Source organism: Brachyistius frenatus, unplaced genomic scaffold (genome assembly GCF_029030835.1).
Source record: "Brachyistius frenatus isolate BFR_SWC_R1_liver_20210118 unplaced genomic scaffold, ASM2903083v1 Contig_285, whole genome shotgun sequence".
NCBI classification, from domain to species: domain Eukaryota; kingdom Metazoa; phylum Chordata; class Actinopteri; family Embiotocidae; genus Brachyistius; species Brachyistius frenatus.
The window spans coordinates 171,027-191,772 of NW_027210884.1; the positions used below are offsets into that span (position 1 = coordinate 171,027).

The 20,746-nt window shown below is 42.3% G+C and overlaps 1 protein-coding gene across 2 annotated transcripts in view; it reads right to left on the reverse strand.

Annotated features, from left to right (window-relative positions):
• Nucleotides 1-16,461, reverse strand: part of daam2 (dishevelled associated activator of morphogenesis 2) — a 97,675-nt gene extending 81,214 nt beyond the window's left edge. For both annotated transcript variants that reach the window (XM_069722309.1, XM_069722307.1), the window contains exon 1: nucleotides 16,309-16,461. The gene's annotated coding sequence lies outside the window, so the exon portion shown is untranslated. The remainder of the gene's footprint in view (nucleotides 1-16,308) is intronic.
• Between the last annotated feature and the right edge of the window lie 4,285 nt (nucleotides 16,462-20,746).

Sequence of the window (20,746 nt, forward strand, 5' to 3'; positions counted from 1 at the left end):
CTGGGAGTCATCTGTTCTGGTAACGGAGGCCCCCTGTGAACAGGTGTGTGTATGCATGCATGGCCTTCTGCCCTTTGTTCCAGACCCTTGACCTCTGGTGATGGTTGGGGAACTCTTTGAACCCAGTGGGGCATGTTAGTTGTTCACCAACCACATTTTAACTAACTGTGTTCAGAGAGCTAGTGGCATAAAAGTGTTGCAAAAAATAATAATGATACAAAAAAATTGTAACCAAGCGGCAACCAATAGTGACGTCACCCATCGTTTTACAACCAGCCGTTATGAAGATTCGAGTTCAGATATTAGCCGTCGCCATCTTTCTAATTTGGAGAGGTTGGAGCCTCTGTGACCACATTTGGACGAGCCGGGGAGGAGCAACCATGAATCTGACTCGATCTGATTGGAACCCGACGATAAAACGTCCCGCGCATCAATAGTGGAAACCCGAGTGCTCCTGTTAATTTAAAAAGGAATGCCTTCAAAAAACACACATTTTTTTAGGTTTATTTTCTCTTTAATGACAGGATTATTTTCAGATGGACAGCCAGAAAACGTGTGACTTTAGTCCGGAAGCTACATCCACTTTTATTTACAGTCTGTGGTTGTAACCATGCATTTACATAATGCTGTGACAGCAGAAGCAATAACAGAAACCCTTGAAGCTGGTGTGACCAAATAAGTTCTATCCTCTCTTAAAAGATTTTATCACAAACCAGAGGAAGCGGATTGTCCAAAGATAGCTCACCAATTTTTTTCTCTCAAACCCTTTGGTCTGGGCTGACCATAATCGGTCCAACGAACCCAGTTAAACCCACAGTTTACTCTGAGCTTCACTGCTGGAAATAAATGACAAAGTGACTCTTTTCTTTCTTTCTTTCTTTTTTTTAAACGTTTGTTCTTCATGCCCCTATCTCTCCTTCTTGGTAAATAAAAGACTTGGAATGATGACTTAGCTGGGTGTTGCACTATACTGCAGTGAAACTATCTTATGAGCTCTCCAGGGATGGCAGAAATAATAACAAACACTTCCTGTTTATCTCTTCAGTAGGTTGGAACAGTCTGTTCTGAGCCACTGTTCATTCCAACATAAATACAGTGGTTGTCCCATCTTAATGTTGCAGAAAACATTTATGATATAGAAAGGGAAAACAACATTAAATCTAAAATTAAAACCCACAAATCACAGAGAACAGAATACCTGTAGCTGCATCCACAGGCTGTTGCGATTTAAAAAAAAAAAAAAACATGCAGCAAATTCAAAGGATTCCTCCAACAACATATATGCAGAAAACTTGACCAAATACCAGTCAACCTTTGACCCCACAGCATCACTCAAGCACACGTGCCTGGTGTAACATCCAGCCACACAGTGAGTTTGTCCGTCCAGTTGCCTCTTACATGGTGGGAAGGGTCAGACATGTTGTTACACTGATTTACTTTCGCCCCAAATTAACCAGCCCTTTTGCAACATCCTGTTCCCCAGCTGAGAAGGGGCTCCCTAAAAGCTATCCAGCGATCTGCTGTCACATGGATTATACTGTTGTTCGTTGGGTCGACACATCCTTCAGTGATTGAGAGGAACATGGTGAGACAAAGGGTCCTTGAGATGCATAGTTTCAGGGCGGGGTCGGGACTACCGTGGTGCTTTGGTAGGTAAGCAAAGCTTAGCCCCGTCTGGAGGAAGCTATCAGGAACGTATGCATGCACGACAAGAGCGTGGAGATTACACAAGCTTTAATTTGTAACTGCATTCTTTCCCATCTATGTCACAGTGCACAAAGATATCACGACTGTCACCGTCTGCAACTGCACTTCGCTCCCTAACTGTTTAACTGCATGCCGACAAAACATTCAAAGACAGATCTGGTACAGTCATTTATTAGTAGTAGTTTTGGACATTTATTCCAACTGTAATAATTCCTGCTATTTGCAGAATAAAGTGTGATGGGGCACTAAGTATCCATGTGGTCTTCCAGACAGGTTTCAAACAAGCATGCAGTTCAGCCAACAGTATTTGGACATAAAAACAGAAGTAGAATGTGCAGTAATTACCCAAACAGTTTAGATGTGCACGCACAGTGTTCCAGTGCAAAAATGAATGCGCTCGCCTTTATTTTTACTACCAACTAAATAAGCAATTATTTTGTACAATATTATCATAACCAACGGTAATTCTAGCCAAAACTATGACAGTAAACCCGAGTTATCATAAATAATAATAATTATCCTTTAAATTCAATATCAACTGAAGTTTCAACAGGCTGTGCGTGTTTATGTGCAAGCAAATGAGTGAATGAGCTGGTGTGAGTACAGGAGAGACAATGTAAATACATATACTATCTTCTGAGGAAGCAGAGGTGGAGGAGGTGGTGGTGGTGGGAGGGGGGTAGTTGCTGAGGGGGGTTCCATTGTGCGCCGATTACCCTATAAGAGGGGTAAATGATTGTGTTGATTAAAGCCAGCTGAGCCCAGCGCGGGCTCCTGCAGTGGCAGAAAAACACCCACCACCGCGTGGATATCCATCTGGCTTTTCAGTGACACACACCGACAAGCCAGTACGGCTCCCTCGTTCGTGCTCTGCTGCTAGACGAGTACACAAACACACATACCCAAACACCCATACCCAAACACCCCACAATGCTTGTGAAATCAATCTAACAAAACAAGGCTCTCCCTCACAGGGATGCAGGCTCATCCACTGTAATCTGACCACTCTGGTATGACAAAAAAAAAAAAAAAAAAAGCACACACGAGTTCAAGTCGCTACACTGATTAGGACTTTCCATTGATACAATTTTGGTCCTTTTCATCAGAAGCTGATCCGAGTTGCTGCTTGAAAAAGACCAACAGCAGCTCGGCGTGAAAATATGTAGTCCTTTCATTCATTTGAATGGAGGCAGTCTGTCAGCGCAGCAGGGGTACATTAACAGGGGGCTTCAGCAAAAAAATGTATGATAGGCACTGACCAATCACATGCATGCAAGCAAACATACCTAGTAGATTACCTTGTAATATCATTGGCATTTTTTTTTTTAAACTCAAAATAGTCTCAATGAAAGATAACATCCTGCAATTAAGGATTGCTAACTGTTGTGTCGTGTTTGCGCATACGATAAGTCGATTACCTCGATTACACTTCCTGTATTGTGTTTATTTTCTCACCATTACCTTAAACAGTATACATCAACACAGTCCTTTGGCTGTTTTTTTGTCTGACTCCGAGCTAAAGGGATCAACATAATTAAAACGTAATAGTTTCTTTATCATCTCACAAGTTGTTACAAGCTATATTTTAGAATTTGGAGGCTGCAAACAGCCACTTTCGTGTAAGAGTTGGCCGTGCTTGAGCTCCAGTGCTTCATTCTTCACACCATAACTTTAATAGCTTCAAGTGTGAACATTCTCGTGAATGCCCTGAAGAAAAGGCAAAATGTGCAAGTTGTCCGAATTAAAACAAAAACTAAAAAGTACACTGCTTATTGGGACGTGACAGGAAGCGTTTTGCCTCTCCTTCCAGGTTCAGAACACCTGTAAACACTTTTTACCTTCAGATGTGGTCAGACCACGCTCGGTATGAACTAATTTGTACATATCCATACCATAAGGCATTAAAGTAGCAGTGTGTAGGATTTAGTGGCATCTAGTGTTCAGGTTGCAGATTGCAACCAATTTAATAACCCCCACTTGACCCTCCCCATCAAAGAGTGTAGGCGAACCTACTGTTACTCAAGCACTCAGACAAAACAACACTCAAGTCCCTTTATAGAGCCAGTTTTTGGTTTTTCCTTCTCGACTACTTTACAAACATAGCACTGCATGGAAAAAGGACCAACTGCCTATTCCTTAATATAAAGAGGTCATTCTACGGTAGCAAAAACACAGCAATTCATAGTTTCAGGTTATTATACACCGACACAAATTATGAATATCATATTCCATTTCTGTCAAGTTTTAGCTTTTCAGTACTCCTCTTATACAGGCACACATTCATAGACATACTTTCTCTCTCCCACACGCAATCGCAATAGTTATTGGCCAGGAGTACTCAATAGTATGACGTCTGCTGAACTCAATGAGCAGTGTGATCTCAGGGGAATTCTAACTCCAGTCATGTGTTGCATCCAGCATCATCGAGGTCAAAATCTACAGTCAATATATACACTGTATTTATTTTAAATGTAGTGCAGATGTTTCCTTTAAACGTTCTTCAAAAAATTAGTGCAGGTTAAGTAAAGAAAAGTTGTCACACAATGAGCTGTCCCAGTCACTGGCCTCCACAGGATGAAACCCTACTCGGAAAAAACCCTTGACCCCTGTCGCACAAATCTGGGTTAATCACATCTGCTCTGACGGCGTACAATCAACACACACTGTTCCGATTACAAGTCATTTAAGTTAAATGGTCAGGTTGGGCCCTCGAATTGTTGTCCCATTGCACGCTGCAACAAAAATGTGGGTCAGCACTTTTTTTCCCCCCGCAGCTTTTCCTCTCTCTGCATCTTAGTTTCCTTCACTGAACAATGAGTCTGACTTTTCCTTTTTTTCCTCCCTCCCACGACGGCACGACTGGCATTGTTACAACCACAACGGCCACTGCGGCGCACACAGATAGTTAATTCGCACGCTGTGTGAGATGTAGGACGTGATATCAGTTGTAACTCAGTGACCTTTTTAGACACAGTCCAAAGCGGCCATTTCAATAGTTGTGAGCATTGATTGTCGAGAATGGGATCAAAAGGAAAAAGGGAGCAGCAACTTTATGATCTTCACCTGTCGACACCCTCCTTTTTGAAGATCACTGTTCTGTAGGAGAGCTGAAATGGCTTACTCAGCTCTGGCCATCAAGTTTTACTGTCAATAATGGCGAGAATAAGAAGCCGAGCCAAGCTGGAGAGGTGTCAGCAACTGTTCATCAAAAAGTAAATACCACAGCTAAAATTAGACGACAATGAAAGTGCCGCCAACTGATTGCATTTTAAATTCTTAAACATCTTTCTTTTTTTTTTTTTGTCAATATCTGATGACAAAAAGGAAGAAAAGGGAAGTCTGGGAAAATGTACTGTGCAGCACTGGCCACAGGCCAAAAGCATCCGGCAGATTTATGATCAGAGTCTGTTTTAATACTCTGTCAACTGCTTTCTAAGCGAGTTTGTGTGCGCAAATGTAGGCGACACACAAATGGATCACAGCAGGGCTTCTTCCCTTTATTCTGTTTCATGGGCCAGACCCGCCGACCTCAGATCAGCGGCTACCTTTCCTCTTCCTCAAGCTCTTGGATGGAATGTCAGGAAAGCAAGGTCATGACGGGTGTGTCTGCGTGTGCATTTATTTGATGCGTGCCGTGAGTGTATGCACACATATATTCAACAGATTTGGAAAATGCTTGATCGCTCAGAGTCCTGACTAGTGTTGCATGACACTTTGGGACTTGCAAAGCTTGGCCATCGTAGAGTAAAATCCTTCATTTTCAGCATTTTTCAGTGTTTCCATAGCACCACTGCTCCTTATTTACGCATTTCCCGAAACCTTTCTTTCATTCTCTCCCCAGTGCTTGCAAAGGAAGTGTGGGTTGCTAAGACCTCAAAGATTTTGTTTACCTCTGTCTGAAAAAGTATGAAATGGACCGACTCAAAGAATAAGGCCTCCATTTGCTTCTGTGGCTCCTGCTCCCTACTGAGGACGGCGGGAGCACCATCCGAGGGGTGAGAGATAAAGAATGCACAAGATTTCCTGCCTCGCAGCGCTGCGTTCCCCAAACATCGCCCGGTTTATGTACTGCGGCCTGTTGCCAAGGCAACCTGGCAGAAAATCAGGGCGCAGCACAAGAAAGAGTGGTAGTGATCCAAGGAAAGGAAAGAGTGAGAGGGTGAAAAAGAGACAAATCGCATTACTAAAGGTATTTTCATAAAATAACATATATTTAATACCCTAATGCTTTGGAGTTTGGAGCTGTAAAAGAGTATATTCTTCCTCTTTATTACCGATAACATATCATGGCAAGTTTGAGCTGATTTAACAGGAGGAGCTGAAATCTCTTTTAATCCTCATTGACTAATTGGATTGGAGTCAATACTCCAGTAATATTTAATCAAGGCCTGTAAGCTAAAATACAGAACCTTAACTATTGTCCAAAATGTCTCTCCCTCTGGCTGTTAGTATACCCCAACAACTAAAATTTCAGGACAATAAACAAAAATCACATCCGTTTCTTCCATATTAAAGCTGATCTCTTGTAATAGCCGCAGTCACTCCGCCACTTAATTGCACATTTAAGGGATTTAGTTTGTCAGCACAGCAGGGAGGGGGTTGGGGGTTGGGTGTGCAGAGATGTGTGTGGGGACGATTTTGCACCAAGGGTCCAGTTTGTCTGCCTAATACCTTTAATCACCCCCCCCCACCACCACCACCACCATCCCCACCCCTCGTCTAAACTAGTATTATTCCCAGTAGATGTGTTCAAGGGGCATGGTTACAGTCTGGTAGCATCCCGGCAGGGACTCCCCCACACCGACCCCCTTCTTCCCCCATTTCACCTCTATCCCTCCCTCCGATGACCACAATATCTTTGGGTCTCCTCACGCTACATGGCACAGCTAATCCCCACCGCTTCTGGACAATGGGACAGAAGGGGGGCTGAATTGTGATGACGGAGGAAGGACCGGATTTTAAGAAGCCATTTTCTGGATAGATCACTGCCTGAAGAAATAATACAGGCTGCATGAAAACGGGCAGTCCAGCTCTAGCTGTTGAGAGTGAAAAACAAAAAGAGAAGGAGATAGAGAGAAAAATACATGAGTCTCCACTAGCTTTAATGCAGGCCAGCTTCTGCATTCAGTGTGCTCCGAACAAGTCAGATGGTTTGGCACAGAGAACACTGGCTTATCTCTCCATTAATGAACTGCTGACAGGGTGGACCTGTCAACACACGTGCGTATAGACGTACATTTCGCAGCACTTTAAACGTTGTAGGTCTGTATTTCTCTCATATAAACACTTCTGTCTGAAAAAGGTCTTGAAAAAGCGAGAGGCCACTCTTATCCTGCAAATGCACACCAGTAAAAAAAAAAAAACTTGAAACAACAACCACTGCCAACAGTGCATCAGAATAGAGCTTTGTAACCCGACCAGTAAATAAATTAAAAAATGGGAGGGGACACCCTGTGACTGATTGGTCAGTGTGAGGACTGGAAAGTTGTTGAATTAAGTAGTTGATGATGCATTTTTCTGACCCGAGTTAATCTCACATGTGCACAAACCATCTTTCCCTGACAGATAAACAACCACTTATAAATTCAAGGCACAGCGATACAGACACTGACCAAAAATAGCCTCCTCTTCACGGTTGCTCGGACATACTAAGGTCATTTGAGTTTCTCCTGCTGGGTCTTGTCATTTGTTTATCCCCACACTTCCTGAATGCTGATGACAGATAAGTCTCCTCCTTTATACAAGTGGACGGAGAAAAAAGAAAACACAAAGCTGCTCTGGAAGGTTGCTGCATGATGCAAAGGAGCAAGAGGACAGGGATGAGGGGGAGGATGGGGGTTAGTAACCAAAGGAACAGCGCAAAGGGGGTCACCTGATGTCCACATGTGATATTTACCACGAGGGAGTGATGGGTTGTAAATCAGAGGAGGATGACATCTGTTTTAACAGGCTTCCTCCTCTCCATCGGCAGAACTATAAAAAAAAAAAAAAAAGGAAAGAAGACCCCGAATCTAGTACGAAACGAGTACCTGCGTTTCACATCATTGTTGATCAGGGAGAGCAGATGAGAAGAAAATCCTTCAGCGCACACATGAAAACACCAGAGAGCAGATCGAGGTCGGGGTTAGTGTTACAGGTGAATGTAAGTATGACAAAAGTAGAGGGAGGAAGCGATTGCCTGGTCGTGCTTTCAGAGGATGGAGAACACCCACAGAATCTGAAACCTGGAAAAAAGGACACAATTTATAACACAGCACAAATAAACGCCTTAGCTTTCAACAGTTCATTTGAAGTGCACTGCCAGTGCAAACCTACGCGAGATCAATCTGCTCTCCGGAGGGATAAAAGCAAAAGGCCCCGTTTCAACGAGCCTCTCCAAAGACAGAACCGTATTCATTCCACCGCTGAATGCTTTAGTTGTTGCCAACCACGCGGTTTGTCACTTGGAGAAAAAGGGGGTGTTTAAAAAAAAAAAAAAAAAAATTGCAGGGGCTAAAGAAACTATGGCTTCGGTCCACCATTCAGACTGTGTTCGTCTGTTTAGTTACTTGATAGCAAAAAGACAGAACCGCTCCAGCATCCTTCACAGCATCTACTCATCCATCTCAAAGCTCAAACACAATCAGATGACGGTTAGCTCGGATGATGCATTAGGGTTTGGGAGAAAGCCTGTAGAGCACAGTAAAAGTGCCCATCACAGCTTTCTCGTCTACTTTAGAGCTTTCATGTGCACCATTAAGACATTACATGATTGGTAAGAAATGCGTGGGAAGATACACTAGACAAATTTAGCAATTTAAAACTCTGAGCAAGAATTATGATAGTGTTAAGCTTCTGAGATGTTTAGTAATAACCTTTGGTTTTGAACAAAGTGAGATCACTGAGGAGGTATTGACTGATACTGTATGTCTGGACCATTTTTCTTCCTCAGGTCAAACAATTTATAGTTGTATAGCGTCTAAACCCTGCAGGTGAAGATAAGATAACAATATTATAATGGATTAGGGAAAACAAGATTGGCGAATGAATCTACATCTTAAATCTTGTTAAGATGCTCCAGCCTGGGAGCACTTCAATAAAAACCATTTTGTCACACCAGTAAAGTGAATTACACCGGCTTAAATTTAATTCAGGATTGAGGTGGAAGGCTTGGCTATCTGACAGCCGGTCTTATCTTCAGTAAAATTACAGGCCATTTATTTGTTTGGTCAGTATAAAGACACATAGACACACACAACACAAAACAGTCATTGTGAAACTTGTCTGAGAACTGAATTTGCAAAACCTGTATTTCAGGGGAATTCCATGAGCCAAATGTGAAAATAAAACAGTACCAGTATCCAAATGCAAAAATGAAAGCAAACCATTGCCAAACGCAAATGAATGCATTTAAAAGAAAACTGAAATACACAATCTAAATATACAAAGCCACAAACTTAATTTAATGAGGTAATTCCTTCAGCCAAATTACATACCGTATACTGTGCATGAACCAGAGAAAGTCTCATTAACTAAACTGCAAACTCAAAGCTATAAACTTGACATAGCTCAGGTTCAATATCCAAGATTGGAGCCAGAGCATATTCTGCATGGGTAGCCAAAGTAAACCCACCACAGCCTGGTTCTGTCTCAAAACTCTGTGTCACATCATGATCCATGGCTCAACATCAGCCTCCCTTCTCAAGTGATTTGCTGTTAGATGTCTTTTTGCTAAAGGCTTCTTTCATTGTGCTGAAAATCCTAAAGGATCTCCCAAATCTGATATAAACTCTGTTGTCGAGCATGACAATCATGGGAGGGTTATACAGATGAATTCAGCTACCACTGTTACCACTACTTTTTAATGAGATTAAAAAAAAAGAAAAGAAAAAAAGGGGGGCCTCAGAGCAGTGCTGGGGCTCAGAGACTCTGAGCATGGAGGACCCCATGGGAAAAGGCGTTCCAGAGAGCGGGGGACTCTCACGGACAGTCGAGAAATTTTCCCACAATCAAACACAAACAGAGTTGCACGGGGCAGCGAAAAGGACCCTTGTCCAACAAGGAGACAGAGAGAGGGAGGAGGAAAAGGGAAAGCGGAGAAGATCTGGTAGTTACAATAACACAGCCTAAAAGAGTACATGCTCGGCCATATCTCTTTGGAGGAGGCCCCCCTCAAGGTGAATGCACTCCACAGTCAGTGTTTCAAGGAGTCGGTCTTCTAAGGATGTTTAACCTGTAAGTAACCTGAAGTAAATTTTTGAAACCCGGAGGGCTGGTACAAGCCTCCATCAGATGATTTGGCTAAACCCACACAGTTCATTGGTAAATGACCTCATTAAGGTAATCTGTTTTCAGCACAATCCACCACTACAAACACCATCTGCTCCACATTAAATAGGGTGTCCAGCCACTGAGGACATCTGGATGGTTAGTAATGGGACGTTTAGGCTAATTTAGGGAGGATTTGATCCTGAGAACCTACAATTCAAGATAAAAACTCAAGGACTTACGATCCCGGCCAATTGACTTCTTGTCATTTAGTAATTGGGACCAGACTCCGTTTGCAAGCAGAGAATATTCACAGGTTAAAGAGGAACTGGTTGAACTTTGTCATTAGATCCAAGGCAAAAAAAAAAAACACAGACCTATACATTGACTGCCATTGGCTGCCCAACCCAACATGTGAAGATAATTAAATCTAAAGAACAAGCTCTTTGTAAACAAAATCTTTTTCCTAAAGGGCTAGCCAAACAATTGGATAAGGTCACAGGTAAAAGGTCACCTCGAACCACATTTAAATATGTGCAGTCTATCCTCAACAAAAACATAGCTTTGACCTGCGAGTTGCATTTGTTTCAGTCATTTTACACACAACTTTTCTCCACAGCTTTGGTCATTTGGAGGGACGAGAAACTAAGTGCTTTAAACGTGCAGGTCATTGAATTTTTTTTGAGGATACACCTGGATGATACAAAGGCAGAACCCTACGGAGAATGCTGGTAGCTTTGTGTTTGGATTCTGCAGCATTTGCAGTCAAGTCTTCAGACATGAATCTCACCGACTCACCAAACTCACCATTCTTTTGCTGCAGTGATTGATGTTTTTCGACTGAAAATCTAAAGGTTACATCTTGAGAGAAATGTGGCATGCAAGCCTCCTCTCCGAGTGGCTCGGCAAAAGTCTTCAAACTTCCTTTTATAGAAGTAGCCCCCAGAGCTGAATATCATTGCCATTATAAATAAGAAGCTGGAATGCAGAAGGGGAAAAAATAAACATCCAAGCTGCTCCGTTATCTACACCCAGCTGTGCAGTTTAGAGGCCAATCTTTGGAGATGATGTCACACTGGCATTGAGTTACTGTTAAAATACTGTAGTGCTTCTATAATTGTGTGTAATTCATTCAAGAAAAAGGCAAGCAAACTCCAATAAATGCCAACCTGGAATTAAGTTCAGTAGTAGTATGACATTATCTTTGAATTAAATGTAATATCAGATGATGTAAAGGCATCATGGGTCGACCTACAAGTATGTTTACTGGCCACAAAATCAAAACAATATCTATGAAATTTAAAGATATTTTAAGGGCACTAAGATGAGTTTGTAGGAAGGTGTATTCATGTGAGAATACTCACAATTGTTGGGCTTCTCTCTATAATGCTGTAAGGTCTCGCCCATACTATGTAAATTGCCCAAAGGTGACTTATGTTGTGATTTGGCGCCATATAAATAAAACTTTGTGGAATTGAATTGAATTTACAATGAAGGTGTGCCAAGGAGAACAATGGAGGAACATCCCCAGGTGCCACTTTTCAACATCATTTCAGGAGGCAAAGTGAATCTGAGATGTGGAGGTGAGTGGAAACCTGCAGCCAGGAGAATACGGTGGGGCTGACGCACTCGAGGTTTGATAAATGATTCCATATGTGCTCCAGATCCCAAGTGAAAGAACTGCTTTGTGCTCAGTGAGGTAGCACGCGCGCAGGTCCCAAGCGGACTCCCCTCCCCTTCTTTCCCTTCCATCTACTGACAAAACCTATCGGGCCTTTTTTTCGGTAGCTCAGAGTAATATTAGCCAAGCGTAAGGGGCAGGAGCAAGGGGTTTTGGATGCCTGAGTCTCAACCCGCCTCCTGCAGCCTATTTTGACGGGAGCTAATTGCCTGTGACTACATGGAGACAGTGGTGGATTGAAACAAGCACTGCATTGAGTTAGATGTCTGAGGGCTGATAGAGGGCAGAGGGTAAAGGGAACAGAGGTTGGGACCAAGGAGGAAAAGGTATTTGGGGGAGGGAGCTGTCAGGAAGTGCAGAAATATTAGGATATTCTCAACCTCCATTACCCCCAGTGCTAAATCACTCCCACTCATGGGGAAATAATTCTCCAAGACATTAAAGAGGCAATCTTTCGTGAGCACCTGCTCCCTGTGTGTTTAGCCCGGATATGATTGAATAAGTAATCATCCAACCATCATGCAAAATACCACCTTTATTGTGGTCACAAACTCTCCTCCGGAGGACCAGAACAATGCGTGGTGAAGCCGGGATTTAAATTGCCTTTAATTTATACCACTGGTGGAAACATGCAAGTCTAATCAGGCAGTCAAGGCAGCAAGCTAATGTTTCCATTTGGAGTATGTGGGTGTATGTGGTGAAAATGACAGGAAATTAGACTATAGGGACAGTTGGCGGAGGAGGAAAAAGGAGAGGGAGGAAGAATGGCAGAAGGCAGAAAAATGTGTCCAGCACTGTTTTGTTTAATAGGTCCCACCTGACAAGGGGGTTTCCGTCTTCAAAGACAGCTATGACACATAGATCCAAGCCATTTCTTTTTTTTCAAAGCAATTAGGCAAGCAGATTCATACAGTAATAATGATTAATTAAAACAATAATTAGAGTAAGCCCCACGGATGATGCAAAGAACAGAAAGAGAAAGTAAATTACTGATGTCAGATACCAGTAAATGTACATAAAGATCATATCACAGCACTCATTTACAGTTTGTGTAACTTAAGACTGACATGATGCCAAGGGTGTCTGGCACACCAGGAACATTCCCGTTATGCCTCTCAAACTCAGGCTCTTCCCAGCAGAGAACAGCCGCACTACTGTATGGGAGAAACAGACCAGAGCCTGTTGCATCCACCCATCAGCAAGTTTTGCACACTAAGCGTCTGTGGCACAACCTGTTCTACGAAAGCTGAGATCAGGCTACTGCTTGAGGAAAAAAATACTTTTATTTTTATCTTATTTTAAGCTGAGGTAAAACCTTTCCGTTTTTTAGGATGCCTATGGGCACGTGAACCACTGGTCTCTCCTTTTAGACGTCATCCTCGGTAGAGATTTGGCATTTCTTATATAGGTAAGAGTAAACATATTCATGGTGGAAAAATGTGGTTGACCCCTGCTGTGAAAACAAATCTGTAAATCAAAGAAGTTTCACTTTTTTCTTTTTTTTTTGTACTTACAAATGAAGGCACTAGAAAAGTAAGGGGGGGGGCAGGGGGGAGTGAGGACATAACCACTTGTGCCTGAGGATTGGAAGGAGAAGGGAGGGCGGGGGGGGGGGGGGGCGCAACAGACCCAACACTGTGTCTGGTGTAGGATTATACCCTCACAGCTAATTACTCCCAGGCTCCTTAGCTGTGTGCCAGAAACTCTGCACAGATACAGTAAGCCGGCATGCTGCCTGCCTATCCTGCACACAAAAGAGAAGAGCGGGCACGAGCGGAGACTGGCACTAGGCCTTCTGCGTGCACTGCGGCCACTCAGTGTGGAAGTGATGAGTGAAGAGTAGAAAAAGAATGGCCAGCTGCTGGCAACTTTCGGGACACAAATTTTACGAGGCGAGACGAGAACAAAGCCATCGACTTGGAAGGCTTGTTGATGAACTGCAAGGGTTGCACACGGGGGTGTCGGTGCTCTCTAGACGACGTGGTGATCAGTATTTGTTGCACGCTGATTTATTAAAAGTTATATTTGGACCACATAAAATATATATTTAAATCCAGAGTCAATCTGTCAATCCGCAGCTGATGTGACTTTAGAATAAAGAGTACATAAAAGAAGCAGAAAAATGGAACATGCCCTCCTTGGACCGACTACATGCCTCCAGCCTGGCTCAGCTCCTGCCCTCCCCTGATTGCCACACCAGATTTTCACCGTAGGGCCCCGACAGCAGTAGCAACTGCCAACCAAAACATCTGGCTCTGTTAGAAGTGAGTAAACTTCTGCCTGTGCTGCTGCTCAGGAACAATGGTCCTGTCTTTCCCCAGTTGGCCACCCCTGCCTGTGGCAGAGCAGCTCAGACCGGGCACAGCCCAAAACCATGGTCACTCCGATACCTGCTAAAAGGCACGCAGCCACCCAGAGCTGAGCAAGGTTTCCAGTCATCCTTCCGTCCACAGAAACAAACACGTACAACCAAAGAGTCCCGTAACCTCATGCTCAGTCAGCAGGGGACACAGCCAGATGTAGAACACCTCAGCCCAGTAGCCCTGTTACTCTTGGATGTCAAATCTATTTTTCTTCCCTCTCTCCCCTCTGAAAACACACAGGTAACTGGACAAGGATTATGCACAATAGTCAAAACAGTGGACCTAAAAATACTCCAGGCCAATTGCCGGACCGGCTCCTCTAGTCTGGCTTCAGAGTAAATAGACAAATACTCCTGTTTTACATGTGAAATTTGACATGTTTGAAGCTGAACCTGTAAAAAAGATTAAAGCGTATTAAAAGCTTAATGGATTGCAGCTCTGCTTAGAGATATACAGCTGTCTATAGAGCAGGGCTTTTCAATGAATCCATACATCACTGACATCCATTAACACAAGTCTGTGGGGTTCAGTGAGCAGCCTATTGATGCCTGCAAAGTATGTGCATTAGACAGTGTTCAAAATTCCTCCAGCAGCCTTACAGGCACAAATCCTGCAAGCCACTTACTTACTCGATGGGTTAGCATGATTAAAATGTAATTTCTACGTCATAATCCATTCCAATCCGTTCACCCATAATGGTGTTTTACTTCCCCCCCCTTTCTTTTTCTTATTTTTCTGAACCACGACCACACAGCTGAAGATCATTGTGGCTTTACATGACGCTGCCGAGTATCACAATCTCGATCTGGTAAAAGGAATATAGCAAATGCTAAGAGCTCCTTGGGCAAAGCTGTGTGTACGAGGAGGAGGGGATAATTTTGTGCTTATCATGATGCTGTGCTCGTAAAGCCTCAACCACTGGCCAAGAGGACCCGACGCTGCATCACTGCCAGATGTTCTGTTAGATTAAACAGCTCTTTATGCCTTCCCATCCTTTCAACTGACAATCAGCGAGGACGGATGCCCTTCGGAGTGCAAGCATTTACCTCAGTTCCTACTGATTCGAAATTTTGTTTTTTATCGTTAGGTTTATTAACACTGTGAGAGACTCACAGTAAAAAAAATAAAAAAGAAATTTCAGCCTTAATCAACCACCATTGTCAAGATTTATTTCTGATATTTTGATAGCCAAATTGTGAAGAGACACCTGTTTTCTGTTAAAGAAAGAAATATTTTGACGTGCTGATGTCTGGATGTAAAACAGAACTTGAAAAGTTGCTGCGGCCACATTTAGCTCGGGAGAGTGCAAGTATAGCTGTGTCTGCAGGGAATATGATCATAACTAATCCACTGACAATCGTAATCTTATGCAAACAAGAAAATACTGTGGTTGAAGGTGATTCAGTGCTTCTTATTCTAGTCCTAATTAAATTTTATTTGACACATTATCACACAAAGTGCAACATCCTTGACAGTCTTTATCCTGCTGTGTAAAGATGGGCTATTTTCTTCTTTAAAAAAAAAAGGGGAATAAAAACATTTTTAGAAAAATGTATATGAATTCACTCAAACTGAAAAATCTTCCACTTCTTCAGCAAAACATGTATGATCACTGCACATCGTGCCTTGATATAAATAGACATATATTTGCGGTGTGGGTAAAGCAAGCTCTGATGACACAGCAGTTGAGGAGGCGCAGCGCCCCCTATGGACGGTCATAGAAATGATTGAGTCCGTTTAGCCCATTGAACGTATACAGCCGGAGAATATTGAGGTCAAATGCAATGAGCATCATGTGAATCCCCTGCAGTCCATCAATATCAATAACTTAAAAGCTTCGAAACTTGATGATATCATTGTTCGAAAAACGTCAAACCTGCAAAAGATAATAGGCGGAGGCAGACTGTCATGCGCTAAACGGCATATAAATGAACCAATATGCATCTAAAGGCGGCCTATAAGGACTTATCATTGATAAGAAACGATTGATTATGGACATCAATTCAAATGTGAATTCCCTAGGCGTGAAAATCAGGTGCTGAATCTAAATGGCATGTTGAGCAGAACAGCAGCCAGTTCATTTCCACCTTAAACCACAGGAGTGGTGCTTGAATTGTATTTTCAAAAGCAAAATTATCCAACACGGTCGACATTGTAACGCTCCCCGTCATCGCCCGTTACCCATACCGAGGCGTCAAACGTTTGTTTCCCAGCCGATGGCACCCTCTGCTCCCCCCGGCTGCTGAGGGGGAGAACCATCCTGAGGTACCGCTCGCTTCACGTTGATTTACAGAGACACTGAAAACTTACCTTCCAGATTTGTTTCGGAGAAACAGTTACTGCTCGACAATAATAATCCCTTGTCGCTGTCACCAGGCAATAATCAAAGACCAAAAATCTGTGTCACTGCAAGCTGAATGAACGCATAGAGCCGGTGGCCGGTGTTGACTGTACGAGGCTGCTCATTCAGCTGAATGATAGTGGAGAGTGAAGGGACTGACAAGTCGGTCAAAACAGCAGCACCACGCCTCCCCTCTTAAAGCCACCACCGCACTCCGTCTGTCGGACTGTCTCTGGGAGTGTGTGTCTGTCAGCGTGTTGGCTTTGAGGTGCACATGATCACCCACATCTACAAGCCCACTTTCGTTTGATCAATTATGAATTATCACGTTTTCATTGCTACCAATAAATAACAAATCAACCAAAGCCATTAAATGCTTCCTGTAGGAAAACAGCTACCTAATAATGCAGTACATTGTTTTTCATTTTGAACCTATCATAACAATATCTGCAGGTCACATTAGCACCAACAATCGTATTGCAGTCAGAGTTTATAGGCTGCTCCTAATTAATGTGACTGTTTTGAACAGGTTGAAATGTAGCCTACTGCAGATTTCATGTTGGCCAATGAAATAAATTCTAATAAAGTTTCCCAAATATGAAGTAAAGTTCCTGCTGCCCCAGCTGCTAAGCATTTAATCCTCTGAAATATGAAGAAACTGTATGACTGGCTGTGTTTTGATCTCCTCACAGCCTGTAATCCCTCATTAATTGCAAATTCTGGGCATCCACTTTGACCTGGGCTCAGACGAACATCATTAATAATTTCATGTGTTTAAAAATGAAAACAAATCCCCAACTGCGATGTTTTGGGTAGATGTGTGAGATGATTCTTCAGTAAAGTTCAGTAAACAGGACTGAGTGTGATTGGAAAAGTGAATAAAGAGGCCTAAAAGGAACTCCTCACCATCCATAGGGTGTTTTTTGTTTTTGTTTTTTACCTCTGTGATATGCAGGATCATTTACGCCATGGAGACTGACTGGCTGGATGTATTGAAGCCTAAACAACTCAGTGACACAGAAGTCTGACTGATGTCTGTCAGGGAGACGGGTTAGATTCATGACAGAACGTGTTTAGAGTGTGGCAGGTCACCCAGATCCATTTTTTCTGTCAGCAGATGAAGAAGACGACGATATCATTTCACATCAAGCAACAACAGACGACTCTTGCAATGATCATTTTAAAGGAGCACGATGTTACTCACCAAATTCAGTGTACGCGTCATGAGAAGTACGTTACAGCCTGTAAATACATTTTCAGTAGCTCTGTAGGAAGCAGAAAAAAACCCGGTGATGTTACAGTGAGCTACACCATGGAAATGTTGGATGCAGGATTGTGGTTTGACCCATACTAAGCGGTAAAAGTCTGGGTATCTCAGCATATGCTGCATTGATTACGACCTATTTTTTTTAAGATTCTATACATACAAACTGTGTCTAACATTGACAACAAGAATAAAGCATTGAAATAGACCGTTGAAATAAACTTTGCTCAAAGACTCAAATGCAGATATAAGAGATGTTGTGTGTTTTTTGGGGGTTTTTTTTATGTTACCGATACACTGCTATTATTTGTTGAACACATAGCTATCATGCTTCATAAAGTTAAAGGCACATTGATAGTCCAATCAGAAAATGAAAAAAGGGGGCAGGGAGAAAGGATACCTCTCATTCTCAGAGTAGACAGGCAGAGTGGAGCTGTCCAGTAGCTCAGAGGCTTGGCATGTCAAAGCTGGGATGATATTATCCAGTGAAAGCCAGTGATTCAGCCCCTGGGAGAAACACAAGCAAGAGGCCTCAATTAATCTCTTCAATTTGGCAAATCTATAAACCAGACCAGATAGTCTATCATATTGGAGTTAGATTCCTGTCAGATAATGACACTCAGTCAGTAACTAACCCCTAATGTCAGGGAATTAGACTTGGCGACATGTGGACACATAAACACACACACACACACACACACACACACACACACACACACACACACACACACACACACACACACACACACACACACACACACACACACACACACACACACACACACACACACACACACACACACACGCCGATACTGGTAGTCAGTTTAGATTTGTCTCTGCCATTGTGTGGGACACAAATATTTGACATATGATATTATACCACTATGTCATAGTAAACAGAGTCTTTAGTGACGCCACCACAAATTAAGTATTTTTCCAGGAAACCCAGTGAGTGAGGATATCGGTCCAAGGCTCAGAATTGGTGGCTCCAGGTTTTACTCTGACCTCAGAGAGAACCGTGCGGAACAGATCCAGGCACCGTTGTTGCAAAAGTATATTTTTAAATGCTTGTAAGTATAATTTGGAAGACATGAAGTCCTCTGAACTTCTCAGTGCTGGAGAGTCCAGGCAGACAAATCATGCATAATTTAAATCATTCAGATTATATGCAACTGCTTTTAGGTCTGATGCAGAAAGCCAAGACAAACAGATGTAGTTACAAGAGGATTCGCTGAGCGTCTTTCAGGCAGGAGCCAGGTTGTTTGTAGACCCTCTTGATTTGACAGGGCTGCAGACGTGGAAAGGTCCAGTCGACACCTCAAGATCTCAGGGGTGTCTGGGAGAACAGAAATGGTGTTAAATGAATTCACACATGTCCATCTGGCATGCACACACACACACACACACACACACACACACACACACACACACACACACACACACACACACACACACACACACACACACACACACACACACACACACACACACACACGCAGACCTACATGTGTGCATGTACGATGAAACTTGCAGATATGCGCACATGGTACGTGCACATGCATATATTTCACATGTGCAAACATACAGTACAACATACTTCCCGGATTGTAGCCAATCAGAAGCAAGTAAAAATAGCCAATAAAATAGTTACAGTATTTGTATCCATTATTGTGTATAAAATCTTTGAGGTACACTAATTTTACTCATTAATTTTAGTTTACTTGACAACCACTGAGCCAGTGAAAACAATTGTATAGTGTCTTATGTGTGTCTAAAAAGTGTTTTTCAAAGTCTGTCTGTCGTAGTTTTTTTTTTTTTTTTTGTAAGCCATAGTTTGAAGCTGTCAAGTTTTATTAAAACATAAAATGTAGGTGCTAGTCGAAAAGACAAAATCATATTTATTATATTCTCATTGTGCATCAGATACATAAATAATGCACATACAAATAGTAAAAAAAAATTTTAAAACGCATACAAGAATCAGTTGTCAGTACAAAAACAGCAGGTTGAGTTACCAAATAAATTCTTTCAATGTACTTTAACCTTCACCAAGCTCTACATGAAAGATTGTATTCTATACTTTTGGATATTCATGCCACCATATTGGCAAACAAGCTTAATAACATCTTCATGGAAAATTTTCAGTCACACTCTGAGTTGTAACTGCATGATGTGGTGGCTCTAAGTATTCGGGAATTCTTGTCACATCCCTATCCTGGGATGAAATGCTGTAGTGCTCCTGAATGAGGGCACTTACCTCTGACAGCCTGAGTAATAATCCAGCTGAATAAATGACTGAAATGTTCAGTGCAAGTGATGAAAATGTACTCCAGTACACTGCTGTGTGAGTGATGATGGGGGAAAAAAAAAAAAAGGGTTCCGAGAAGAAGACTGACCTCATGCATTCTGAATGACAAATTTGCATCTAAATCCCAGTGTTTCTAGCCCTTTTTATCCACAGTAGTGCCCGTGTCAGTTTTCCAAGATTTGAGCTCAGGATTTTAACTGAAACAATAAGAGCATGGAGCAAAACATGTGGAACAGCTCACTAGAATGGAGAATGAAATGTGTTAAAATGCCACATGTGCATTGGCCAACAAATATACAAACTAGTCACAACCTTATTTTGCTAAAATAAGTTTTCTAGTGTGAGTCATTTCTGAAGTTTTATCAGACGGCGCTACAATTAAAACCAGAGGCAGATCGTTTTGAAAAACAGAACAGACAGAATTCTGAGTCTAGACAAAAGGGTCTGTTTTATTTTATTTGGTGACATTTTAAACTTTTGAAAACATCTGTGTTTTCACCAGGGCCACAGCCATGATTTATGAAATCATATAGTCCCCCCAACACACCCCAACCACTTTACCCCAATGCATAAAGCCTCTACTGTGCATCTAAAGCCGTATTTATACTCATGCAAGAAGTAAACAGAAGTTCCCCAGTAGAAGTAATGATACAGATTTTGATTTATAGTTCATGATCATATGTCACATATAGGACATCATCACAGACTGGCCTCCGCCTAAAAAAAAAATTTTTTAACTCAGATTTTCATTCAAGCAGCTTATTTTAACCCATAGCTATAGTTAAAAGTTAATCAACCTGTAGCAGTCACAAACATAACAATCTGGTGGTCTGGA